General features: G+C 31.7%; 1 pseudogene; it reads left to right on the top strand.

The window, feature by feature from the left end:
* Positions 1–6,264: 6,264 nt before the first annotated feature.
* LOC142614769 (cytochrome P450 714C2-like) lies at positions 6,265–10,209 on the top strand (annotated as a pseudogene).
* The last annotated feature ends 3,104 nt before the right edge of the window (positions 10,210–13,313 follow it).

Below are 13,313 nucleotides of genomic sequence, written 5' to 3'. Positions count from 1 at the left end.
TGACATATCAACTTATCAAGGGTGCCTTCTACTCAAAAAAAAAAAAAAACACTTATCAAGGTTGCCTAACTAATCTGGATAATTTTTCCCCCAAAAAAAAAATCTAATATGGATAATTAAGTAGAGTTTGCCTTCTTAAGGTTGCATGGATACTTGAAGACTTTAATTTAATTTGTAAAAGTTTTCATTCTTTTTCTTTGGTTAGTGTGCCTTTGAAATGTAATAGAGTTGTTCTAACTCTTGCTAGTGTTGCCAAAAAGAAAGAGGAAGCTTATTCTTAATTTGAATAATCCATCTCTTTTCTCTTCCCAATTGTACACAGTGATATTTAATCAATAAAGTCTACTATCAATTCCTCCTTCAAAAAAAAAAAAAAAAGAATAATATAAGTTTCTCAATATATCTAATAGGGAAAATTTTGGCAAACAAGTCTTCCCCAAATTATCTATATTCTCTTGATCAAATCATGGAGAAAGTTTACACTAGAACCTATGTGTTGTAAGAGGGAAGTTACATGTAGCTGGTACATAGTATAATAGACTAGCTATAGGTGGGAAGTTTGTTAAAAGACTCTGGTACTAGTTCTATAATTTTTTTTTTTCTTAAGGATAAAATCTAGACATTGCTACTTTTTTTTTTTTTTTAAGACAAAGCTACTTATAATTTCTCTTATTAAATTCGGCTTAAAAAAATTTCCCTTGTTAAATTTAAATGCATGACTAAAAGATGAATAAGGGTTATGCAACACAAATAAATTTTTTTTTTTCAAAAGACAATAAAATTCAACGAGAACCATATATTTGAATTTAATTAGAGATTTGAGGAAAGACATCTAAGAAATTGTACTAAGTTTTACTTTTTCCCTTCTTAAACCTTACTCTCTCTTCTTCTTTTTTTCCTTTTTTTTTTTTTTGTAAATTACAGTAACATACAATAATATCTCTTATGATTTATGAAAATAATATTCTTCCCATTTAAGATTTCTATAATTGCAATAGATAAGTTTATGCTATCTCAAAGATGTTACTTCCCTAACATAATTTTTTTAAGAAAGACAGACTCTTACTCATTTGAATAGATTTCAAGGGGACAATATCATTTATACAAATCTCAAATAAGGAGAATGCTATTTTGTCCATAATTTGGATATAAATATTTAAAAATATATATTCTGTTAGAAAATACCTAGACTTCTCTTTTTCATATGTGCATTTATAAAAACCTCAAAGAATAGTCATTTATTTACTTTTAAGGAGAGTGTAAAAGTAGAGTCTACAGCTAAACCTTTCCAAAAAAAAAAAAATAGAGTCTACAGCTAAACTTACACGCAAAAGTTAGATAAAAAAATAAAAAATAAAAACTTTATGACCATTCTAGACATAAAATCCATATAAAAATTAAAAAGTAGGACTGGTTATGGGTTAGGTCAGTTTCAAGCATGACCTGCATCTCAACCTGATAAAACCGAAATCCGCCTATTTTTAATCTACTCAAAATTTCGGTTTAGTGGGCGGGTCTATCTTTCTCTTTTTTTCTTTTTTCTTTTTTTAGGGGGCTATTTTGGGCTTTGGATTATTTCCTTATAAAAATAGACCTGAAATTATGAAAGAAATTTTATTCAAACATCAAATACAAAATTACAAGAATATTTGACCCACAATACTTGGGAATTATTGTAAGCATTATTTCTTTGGATTGTAAAAGAAAACAAAATTAATTAATTCAATGCCAATCAAACAGAAACAAAATTCAAGTAATAGAAGCATTGAAACAGTAATTTGGTTGGTACAACAATTACATCCCTATTAAGATAAGTTTAAATTCCTTCTAAAAGAAATGGATAAGTTTAAATTTATTCATGAGAAAATCATTTGGCATTAATGACCCAACTCATTATACAAGATGCAATTTGAATTTATTCCCCTCTTGAATTATTTTTTTTTTCCTTCCAAAGCATAGTTTAAATTTCAATTTCTAAAGTTGTAGAGTTTTTTTTTTAATTATTATTATTATTATAAAAATTCTACTCTAGCTTAATCTAAGTGTATATGTGTATGAACTTCCTTATGAAAACTTGAACCCCGACCCTTGTTCCCCACACCCCACAAACACTTATACTCGTAAAGTAATCATTACACCAAGAGTGTGCAATAATAAAGTTATAGAGTTAATGTCTTAAAGTTATAGAGTTAATGTCTTAAAGTTATGCCATTTGACTAAACTAAATACAAATATGGAGTAAATAATACATATAAAGAAAAAAAAAAATATATATATATATATATATATCGTTACTAATATAGAAATCAAGCTATTATACCACTAATTACGTCATTTACTAACACCCTAGTTAAGAAAATTTTCTTTTATGCGCAAATTCTTAGAACCCAGTTAATGTGTAATAATGGAAAATATAATTTGAAACTTGAGGGACCAATTGTGCTTATTTTTTAAACTTAAGGGACCATTAGCACTTATTTCAAATTTGAGAGACCAATAGCGCTCAATAGGTAAACTTCAGGGACCAAAAATGTATTTTTGCCAAACATTTTCTTCTTTATTTTCATTTTTTTTTATCCTTTTTCTTTTATAATTTTTGAACTTTAAGAAACATTGATAAAATAGAAAGTTTTTATTTTAATTTTTTTAATGATGTTTGAGTCATTTGACATGTGCAAAAGATGCATTAAAAAACAATAATTATGAGCATTTAATACTGGAGTGCAAGACTTGGAGATTGTGTTAAAAGGAGAGAGGAAAAAAAAAAAAAAAAAAGGAAACATATGACAACTTATCCCATGAATTAGGAATTAATTTCAAAATGAAAAATATTGAATACTCTAAGAGTACCATCAATATATATTCTCCCCTCTTACATGAATTGTAGGTCCTCTCATAAATGTAATTAGTGAAATTCATAGTTATGTAAGAGGAGGGAATACATATTTATTTTTTAGCCATTTCAATAAAAGGGAGAAAGGGGGGTTTTGGAAATTAATTATTTTAACCAAATTCCTAATCTAAAATTAAAATGGAATTTTAATTTGGACAAAGTTTAGCTACAAAATTAGTTGTAGCCTAAAACTACAACTTTACTCAATATCTTTTTATTGGAGGTGAATTTTGACAAATCCACCATAAGATTACATCTTCTTCTTATATCCTCCATGATTACAAAATTTCTAGAAAATTAAAGATCAATAACTATGTCATCAATAAATTGTTTAAATTGCAAGTTTTTGTAGTTTAAAATTATGCATAAAATATAAGTTTATAGATCATATAATAAATAATATCAAATTAATACAAAATTTGACATGTGTATTAAGACCGTAAAGAACATGCAATTCAATGGTTATATTTTCAAAATATGTAGTAATGTTTATTTTATTGAATAAGGTTGTAGCCTTAGCCTACAAACAATTTTGTAGCTAAACTTTGTTCTTTTAATTTGGAATTAAGGTTTAATGGAAGAAGAAATGACTTAAAGGAAACTTTAATTTTCAAAAGATCTGCATCAACTAATACACTCACTCCCGAAGTTTTCAAAAGATTTGCAACGTTTGTGGGTTTTGATAGCGTTTTGAGATGCTACTTCACGACATTGCAATATAAGGGGGAGGGGGATTGTATTGATTCGAGAAAAGTGCTAGTCACATCCACATTGCAATAAAGGATTAGTTAATTTGCAATTGAGGCTTCTCAAAAACAAATATAAACCTAAGATTCACCTAATGTAATACGCAACACATGCCCACACATCACACACTCAAACAATCCAATCTAATCTAGTCAAATTCACACAATTTGAGTAATATTGCGCCTATATGTAACTAGTGATATCTAGATCTATCATTTGAAAAATTTAGGAAAGTAACATGTTTTTCATATGTTAGACATAAATTTAAGATCAAACACCAGCGTATGCATGAACATGTGAAGAACATCTAAGAACGTATGAAGGACACTCAAAAACATTCAAACATATTTAAGTAAGTTAACAACCAACTGGCATACTTTGATCCTAGATTAACATTAAAATTTTTAAACTAAATAAATAAAAACAATTTAGGAGAAAGAAAGTATACATGCATGCAAGATCTACATGGAGGAGGAGAAGGCTTTTAGTGGTTCCTAAGGGTGGGTAGAACCATGTTTACTCAAATCCCGAATCTCAGTAAGACCTAGATGACAAACACTTGCCTTAGCTCCTTAAGATTAAGGAGGGAATGAAGAACTAGAGGTCCTAAGAGGGATACAGCTTTGATCACTCATAACTTGAATCTTAGTTGTTAGGGTCATATTTTATGTGTAATTTGCTAATCTTTTGACAAAACACATTTTACTTATAAATTGGGTAGATCTAAGTTGGGTTTGATACATATCAAATGGTTGTATTAAAGATACAAAGATTGATTCAAGAAACAAGTGAAGAAAAGCTAGTTTACTAAAACTCGATAGAAAGCTTCCATCGAGATTTACTGGGCAGCTTGACACCAGCTCGACACTATCTCGATCTATTTAGCTTTATGAATTCAGAAATTCCAGATCTAAATTTTGGCCCATGTTGATGTATTTGTTTAGGGTTTCTTTTCTCACAACCCTAGACATATATAAAGCTTATTTTAAGAGCCGCCACATACAGATACAGAGATAAAGAGTTTATTTTCTCCTGTGAAAAGCTACCGCATTTGTACGCCATAGGGTTTTGTAACCAAGTGCTTCCTAATCTTCATCGTTCATGAAGTGAAGAACTTTGCAGCCAACAACAATTATTTAAGTTGCTGAAATTAGTCACATACTAGGATCCGTGCAAAAGGGTTAGCCATAGATTGAAAATTTGTGCATCAAAGGAAAGAATGCTACTACAAGATCAAGTCTAATTGAGTATTAGAGCGAAGGTTCAACTGTAAGTTGGTATTTTGGGATAAGCCAGGACAGTAGTAAGATTTCTTATACTTGTAACTGTTTAATTATTGATTAGTACATTCTTGGAAGTGGTGACTTTAAATTCACCCGGTGGGGTTTTTACCTTGCGAAGGATTTCCCCATTTGTCAACAAATTACCGTATCAATTTAATTTCCGCTGCATTTAAATTATTTGGAGATTTGTTGGTGCCTCCAATATTTGCATGTAATTGGACCTAATTAATCAACTTGGGTAATTGAATTAATTAACTGAAATCAAGCTATCTTAACACAACCTCAGTAAGACAAGAAAATGGCAAACACTAGAGCTACTTCACTAGATCTCTAAGAGATGGAGAAGAGTTTTTTTTTTTTTGGTGTTTTTTGGAATAGGTTAGGAGGGACCTTATTATAGTGGGGGAGAGAAGATTCTTGAGGAGAGTAACTTTTAATTGATAGTTGACATTGATGCATTAATTTCGTGGTTGGTGAGAGTGGAGAGCAAGCAAAAAGTTGAAAATCCCAGTTCTTTCCATAGCTTCCCATAACAGCTAGTATAACCAACTTCAAAAAAAATCATATCTCACTCATTTCTAATTGAAATTGCTTCATTCTTGTGCTTAAGTGAAACTCCAGATGTCTATTTTCCAACTAAAATAACCTTATTAAAAAATCATAGTGGTATGAGAAAGATATTTATGAAATAGTGAACAATATCATTTCTTGAAAATATTTTTCAACACAATTATCATTAATAAGCCTCCAATTAACTCCCTCTCGGAATTAATAAACCCCAAATAATGATCTAGTTAATCCAATTAAAAAGATAATTGTACCCATTATTCATAGATAATTAATGTTTGACCATCTAATTAATCAAGTGTGTGCAATCTAATTACTAATTTTAGTCCAAACTAATTGGATCATGATACTTCATTGATTTCAAGTTGAATTCTCATTAGACCAAGTAAAATCAATTGGTTATAATCACATGTGATTTGACTCTACTATGTTGATGCATCATAACCATTATTGAAGGTAAAAAATAGTCAATTCAAGATGACTAATGTCTTGAACTTGAGAGAGAAATAAATATTTTTGTTTAATTTTCTCCTTGCTTCTCATTAAGCTTGTTTGTCATTAAACATAGAAATCAATTAAATAGAAACAAATAACAATACTAATATACTATTAATTCAAATAACAATTTATCCTGCACGTCATCTACGGTCATAACACCATCTAAGATATTTTAACAAACTTGCTCCATCCTAATCCTTTCTGTATATATAGAAGGGCAAGGCAAGCCACTACTTTTAAGTTTTAACACGAACATAGACACAAAGAGTAAAGGCCATGGATTTGCCATTGCTTCTTCTCAAGGTTACGTTCACAATTGCGTTGGTGGGCTTCGTTAGCAAGTTAATACAGATATGTGATACTCTAATATTGAAGCCAGAAAGGCTTCGATCAAAACTGCGAAGGCAAGGGATCAGATCAGAGGCCCTCCACCCTCGTTTTTGCTCGGAAACATTAATGACATGAAGATGATGAAGTCCAATTCCTCAAAAACTCCAAGAGGAGAGCAAGCAATAACCCGCAGTTGCTCTTCTGCGCTATTTCCATTCTTTGAGTTATGGAGCAAAGAATATGGTAAGAACATCAATCTTATTAGTACTTAGATTTTTTAGCTTCAAATTCTCACATGGTTGAAGTTATTTATTTATTTTTTAACTACTTATGCTATTCTAATTTTGACAGGTTCTACATTTATGTTCTCACTTGGCAACATACAAATATTGCACATGAACCATCCTGATGTGGTAAAGGAAATAAACATATGCACTTCCTTAGACTTGGGAAAACCTTCCTATCAACACAAAGAGCGAGGTCCTCTGCTTGGCCAAGGGATTCTGACTTCAAATGGAGCAACATGGGCTCACCAAAGGAAAATCCTTGCTCCAGAACTATACATGGAAAAGGTCAAGGTATGCTTCTAATCAATTATACATCTTTTTAGTATAAGAATCAACCTTTCCAAACATAACAAGGGGATAAGACTTTCTTTCAATTACCTCCCTAAAACCCCACAAACTGCTTATGACATTTGTTCAGTCAAGATATAAGTTTTGTTCATACATATTGCCTTAATAATAGTCCTTTTAATCCCAGCTTTCTTATTAGTAAAATGCATATAGTGATTGGATACTGGTGCAATTTGTAGGATATGATGAACTTAATGGTGGAGTCCTCAATTACACTAGTGAACTCATGGACTAATCTGATTGAGAGTGAGGGTGGAGTTGCAGTTGTTCACGTTGATGAATATATGAGAAGCTTTTCTGGAGATGTGATCTCAAGAGCTTGTTTTGGCAGCAATTACTCCAAAGGGGAAGAGATATTTTTAAAGCTCAGAGAACTTCAAGAGAAAATGTCAAAAAAAGTTTTATTTAGTGGCATTCCTGTACTAAAGTTTTTTTTTTTTTGGGTCCTACATAAGAATAGCGTCAGTTATTATTACTTTACAAATTATTAAACAAAAGTGGGTTCTAGGAAAATTTCTTATCTTTGAATAAAAATCTCAAATTTAGGTTTCAAATCACACTTATATCATCATTTTATTTGTATCTTAACATGTTGAAATTCTATCGTATTTAAAAAAAAATTATCGAACAAAGAGCGATTTCGAGTCACAATTTTCAGATATCTTCCAACTAAGAGCAACAGGGAAAAATGGAGGCTATAAAAAGAGGTCCGCTCTTTGATTATGAAGGTAGTGAAGGAAAGAAAGGAAGGAGCATCAGAGAATGATTTGCTGCAAATGATAATTGAAGGTGCAACCAATAGTGATTTTGGTCAAGATGAGACTGACAGATTCATTGTTGACAATTGCAAGAACATATACTTAGCAGGGTATGAGACAACTGCAGTATCTGCAGCATGGATCTTGATGTTGTTGGCCTCAAATCCAGAGTGGCAACAAAGAGTTCGTTCTGAGGTTCTCGAAATTTGTGCTGACCAAATGCCTAATGCTGACATGGTTCGCAAGATGAAGACGGTGAGTACTATATATTTCAGAAAGAAAAAGAAAATAATGAGTAAATTACTTTTCAAAATCTTAGAGCTTTTCATAAATTTCATTTTAACCTTAAACTTTTCAAGTGTTTCATTTAGATATTATGTCACTCTTTGTTTTTTTGTTTTTTTTAAACCATTAAAACATGACTGCTAATTGGTTTAAATGAAATTTATTTCAAACACCAAGATTTAAAATAAATTTATCCAAAAAGGTTTATATAAAACCATATGAAGCTACAAGGTTTAAATGATATATTTTTGGAACATTAAGGTTTAACCAAAACATTTTAAAATTGTATGGCTTAAATGAGGGATACCAAAAACTCTAAGATTTAAAAGGTAACAAAGAAAAAGTATTATATAATTTCTTTCTATGCATGCTCCATGATAATTCATCCTTTATCATTACTTCAAAACATTAATTGATTTTTTATATAGACAAAATTCAAACTCAGGTCCCTTATTTGAGAGCAAAAGATATTATCAAAGCTAGAAACTTAAACTTGTGCGTTAAAATGGTATCTAGCATATAAGTGCAATCGGTGACATAGGATGCCAATAAGATTTATTGCCTAGATTGCCATGTTCATTACCATAATCATTTGATACATACCTAAGATGGAGAATTCTAAATTCTATCCAGCACTTGTGACTTGTGCATTCAAACTATCAACCCCACACAATCCAATCCAATGTGTCTCAGATCGGTTTTTCGTGGATCAATGTGGATTATATTGGGTTCTAAATTAATTTTGAAACTTGGTTTGGGTAGGATTTGGGTTGACAAAATTTTCAACCTAATAAGTAACCCAAGCTATTAATAGCTTAAAAAAAATGTGTAATTTAAAATTTTTATTTTGGTTTATTTTATAGTTTGGGATTTAGTTTAAATTTGTTAGTTTAGGTTTTCTTCGACTTAAATTTGATGAAAATGGAATATTAATTAGACTTAATTTTGTAAATTATAATTACTTATTAAATAATGAACTCAAATAGTTGAATGAATCTTTTTTCCCCCCTTCTAAAACAAATCTATTTTTTTATTGGGCTTGACAAAATAACCCAAACCTAACACCGCCGAACACAACCCAATCTAAGAAATGAGGTTATCTTGGGGAATTTTTAAAGTTACCAGGGTTAGGTTGAGTTGGAGATTTCTCTAACTTATTAAGGTCCGGTTAGATTAAAAAAAAACTCCAAAACCTAACTAGACACCCATGCAAACTTCCATTGGTACCCATGTCATTATAAAATTTTCCCCCTTCATAAAATTTAGGCGAAACTAATGAAAATTATGGGGTAATTTATTAAAGGCCTCAACTTTTTTAATATTCATTGAAGAATAAAGGTGTTCACTAAATTTTTTAATTTTGTTACGTTGGGAGACCACAATTTGACTCCCTAGAATCACTCTAAAGACAAGTCTGCGTGGCATGATGTCGAATGTCATAAAAGATTTAAGTACGTTTTCATTACCAACAATTGGTTTTTGGGTGGAATAACACAGCTCACGGTCCAACAAATAGTATCAAAGTCAAGGTCATAGATTAGAATCACGAGTTACGAGAGTGTCATTGTGAGAGAGATTATTAGGGGACTACAATTTGACTCTCTACAACTACTCTAAAAATATGTTCATGTGGGGGGTGATGTCAAATGTCATAAAAAATTTGAATGTGTCATCTTTATCACCAATTCATTTTGAGATGATAGGAAATTGTAGTGATTTGGGTTATGATCAGCCACCCACCATTGTGTCAACTACTGACCAATTTTTGCATGGTTTAATGGATATGACAGTTGACTATGGTAATTCAAGAATCATTGCGCCTTTATCCTCCAGTGCCAGTGGTGTCCAGGGAGGCATTTCGAGACATGAAATTTGGAGACATAAACGTACCTAAAGGTGTAAATGTGTGGACCTTAATGGTGTCCTTACACCAAGACCCTGATATTTGGGGACCTGATGCCAACATCTTCAACCCCGAAAGGTTTGCCAATGGAGTCAGTGGTGCATGCAAGCTCCCTTACGTGTACATGCCATTTAGGGTTGGTCCTCGTACCTGTTTAGGGCAAAACTTTGCCATGGCAGAGCTCAAAATTCTTCTTGCTTTTATTGTGTCCGACTTCTCCTTTTCCTTGTCACCCAAATACAGGCACACCCCGGCATTGAAGTTAACTATAGAGCCTGAAGATGGTGTCAATCTCCATATTAAGCTGTGAAGTATGAGCCAACTATTATTAGTATTATATAGTACTACTACTATAGTTGGTATTGCAGAAAGTTTTGTTAATTGGTGCTTAAACTTGGATTATTACAAGATCAATGAACATATATAAGCACTAGGACCTACATGGTATCTTGTGACAAGACCCATTTCTTATTGCAACAGCAGTTTTTGTTTTGGTTCCCTTTTTCAACGGTTGAATTATATTGATATCTTATGCCATTTACCAATCCTGATTCATGTGTGACAGACATATGCCCCTATAGCATGTGTTTTGTTTAGACTGCATTGCACATTATTTAGCGATAACCAAAATTAGGTATACGGACAAATAATGCGGGGTGCCTACAGGGCCGGCCCAACAAAATTTGGGGCATAAGGCGAAAATTTTATATGAGGCTTTTTTATATGTAAACATTAATTAAATAAATATATATATATATAATACAAATTAAATTAAGACTAATTTGATGTAAATACAGAAATTGATGAATAATAATAATTAAACTAAGGTTAATTTCATACAAAGGATTGAATATCATAGTTAAACCATAAATTTAAACAAAGAGAACTAGAAAAAATATTATTTTTTTAAAAAAGAAACTTACTATAACTTGGATATATAACTATGCATAGTCAAGTACAGTTGTAACCTAAATTTTAATTTATATATTCTTTTTAAGAGAAAGAGATAGATAAATATTATTTGGTGCGTGGTTTTGTAAGATATTAGTTTACAAAAATTAAGATCACAAACTATTAGAGAAGATTAGTCATCATTGATGTTCTATCACATTTGCAGCATTTTTTTTGAAACATTTTAGGGTTTCAATTGGTTTTAATTTCTATTGGTCTCCTATTTTGGAAGCCTTGTTAGAAATGAACAATTGGTTTTAAAAATGTTCACAATATAATGTGATAATGACTGTAATTGATAAAATTCAACAACTTAATTTATTTGTATTTGAATTAATTTTTTATGTGATTGGTGACATGTTAGTTAAATTTAAACTTAAACCTATAGTAAAATTTGTAGTATCTTTAACATCACTTTTAAAAAAAGTACTAATTATTTAAAAAATGTTATATTTTTATAAAATTTTGGGCATTTACAAATGGAAATGGGGCCTTTTTTAGTAGGGAATTTTTTTTTTGGTTGTGGGGCCTTAGGCCTAGGCCTAAGTTGCCTAGGCCTTGAGCCGGCACTGGGTGCCTAATACTTTTTTCACGTGTAACCAAACAATCAAATCTATGTTTTTGGTTTGAGAGACTACTAGACATTGGAAAAGCTAGCTTCAAATTCTAGTGACTAATCATACTTTTTCTTTTTATTGGTAAGTTATACACATATTTTATAGCATTGAAAGCATGATTTTACCCTCCAACTAAAACTTGAAAGTGGAGGAAGTGTCAATTGAGCTATATCTCATTAGTAAGAGCATTCACATCAAAGATCTTAAAATTTTTTAGCTTTTGGCAACTCAAAACACTACTTTATCTATTTTAACAACTCACTTTACAATTCATCCAACATAAAAGGTTCTATTTTTTTTACCACTTCATTTAAATATTATTTTTTTATCCTCTATGTTTTTTTTTTGTCTCCCTTCCTATCTATATCTCCCTCTTCCCTGAAGCAATCCAAACTCACCTCTTTCTTCTCAACGCTCATCCGAGAAAACCTACACCCACACCCACACCCACACCCACAGCTAGCCGCCACCAACCATCACCACCTAAAACAAACAAACAAACAAACAAACAAACAAACAAAAAATCAGCCACCACAAAACCCACTTAACTACCAGCCAACATTGAAAAAAAAACAGTCGCCACCCATAACCCACCACAACCCACTAACTACAAACCCCACTCAATTGCTAGCCACTCAACCACCACCACAACCACAACAATTGCCATAAATCCGATTAAAAAACCCACACCGTAAATCCAACCAGAACCCAACAAAAACAACCATAAACAAAAACAACCCAACAAACCCACACCGTAAATCCGATCACAACCCACACGCACTGCCACCAACCCCCAACAACCTATAACCAGTGTAGTCGATACCGTACCGGCCGATATATACCGTACCAGTACGTATACCGGTATCGAAACACCAACATTTCGTACCGGTTTAAATACCGGGTGTATCGGCTAGAACCAAAAAAAAAACCTTTTTTTTAGTTTTTAATTTTTGAATTTTTGTAAAGGCTGAATAAAAACTTATTTACATTAAATTATTAGTATTATTTGTTTTCTTAGTATGCAATGAATAATTAAGCTTTTTATTTTTTATATTGTGTTTTTTTTTCTTCTTTTAATTGATGCTAAAGTCTAAAACCATGAATAATTTGTTCTGAATTGAGGTAATGTTTTATTGCAAACTTTTATATTTATTATAATATATACACACACACACACACACATATATATTTATAAATATAAAATATTACGGTAAACTTGAAATGGTACACCGGTATTAACCGATATTGAACTATATCGTTCCACTAGTCAAACCGATACAGCCTTTAGTATAAGATTGACTCTCTTGCCTATAACGAGCCATTACCAACCACCACCACAAAAGGGAAAAAAAAAAACCAAAAAACCAAAAAACTTCAGCCACTGTGACCTATTCCAAAATCAACCAAAACACAAACCATGAACCCACCATCCCCCGTAACCATGGTTAAACCACCGAGACCCACAACTAGAACCACCATAACCCATAGCACTACTGAGAGAGTGAGAGACGAGAGAAAATCTGAGAGAGAAAAATCTAAGAGTATAGAGAAAATATGAAAGTGAGAAGAGAGAAAATTTGAAAATCTGAGAGTGAGAGAAGAGAGAGAAAGAGGAGAGTTGGGCTCGGCGAAGGGGAGAGAGGGACAACTAGGATGATTGGGCAAAGGGGAGAGAGGATAGGCCTAAGAGAAGAGCTTCAATGTGGGTGAGAGAAGGCATGAGAGAAAATTAGGGAAGAAAGAGAAGGCAAGGCATGCGTATGGCTTGTATAAAAAATTGATTTTTTAGTTTGAGTTTCAGCTGCAGTGAGCTACTAGAGATGGAAGTTCACTATAACTAAAACTC

This window comes from Castanea sativa, chromosome 11 (genome assembly GCF_040712315.1).
Source record: "Castanea sativa cultivar Marrone di Chiusa Pesio chromosome 11, ASM4071231v1".
Lineage (NCBI taxonomy): Eukaryota > Viridiplantae > Streptophyta > Magnoliopsida > Fagales > Fagaceae > Castanea > Castanea sativa.
Note: the sequence above shows the minus strand (reverse complement) of the source record. Positions and strands in the feature narration are given on the sequence as shown.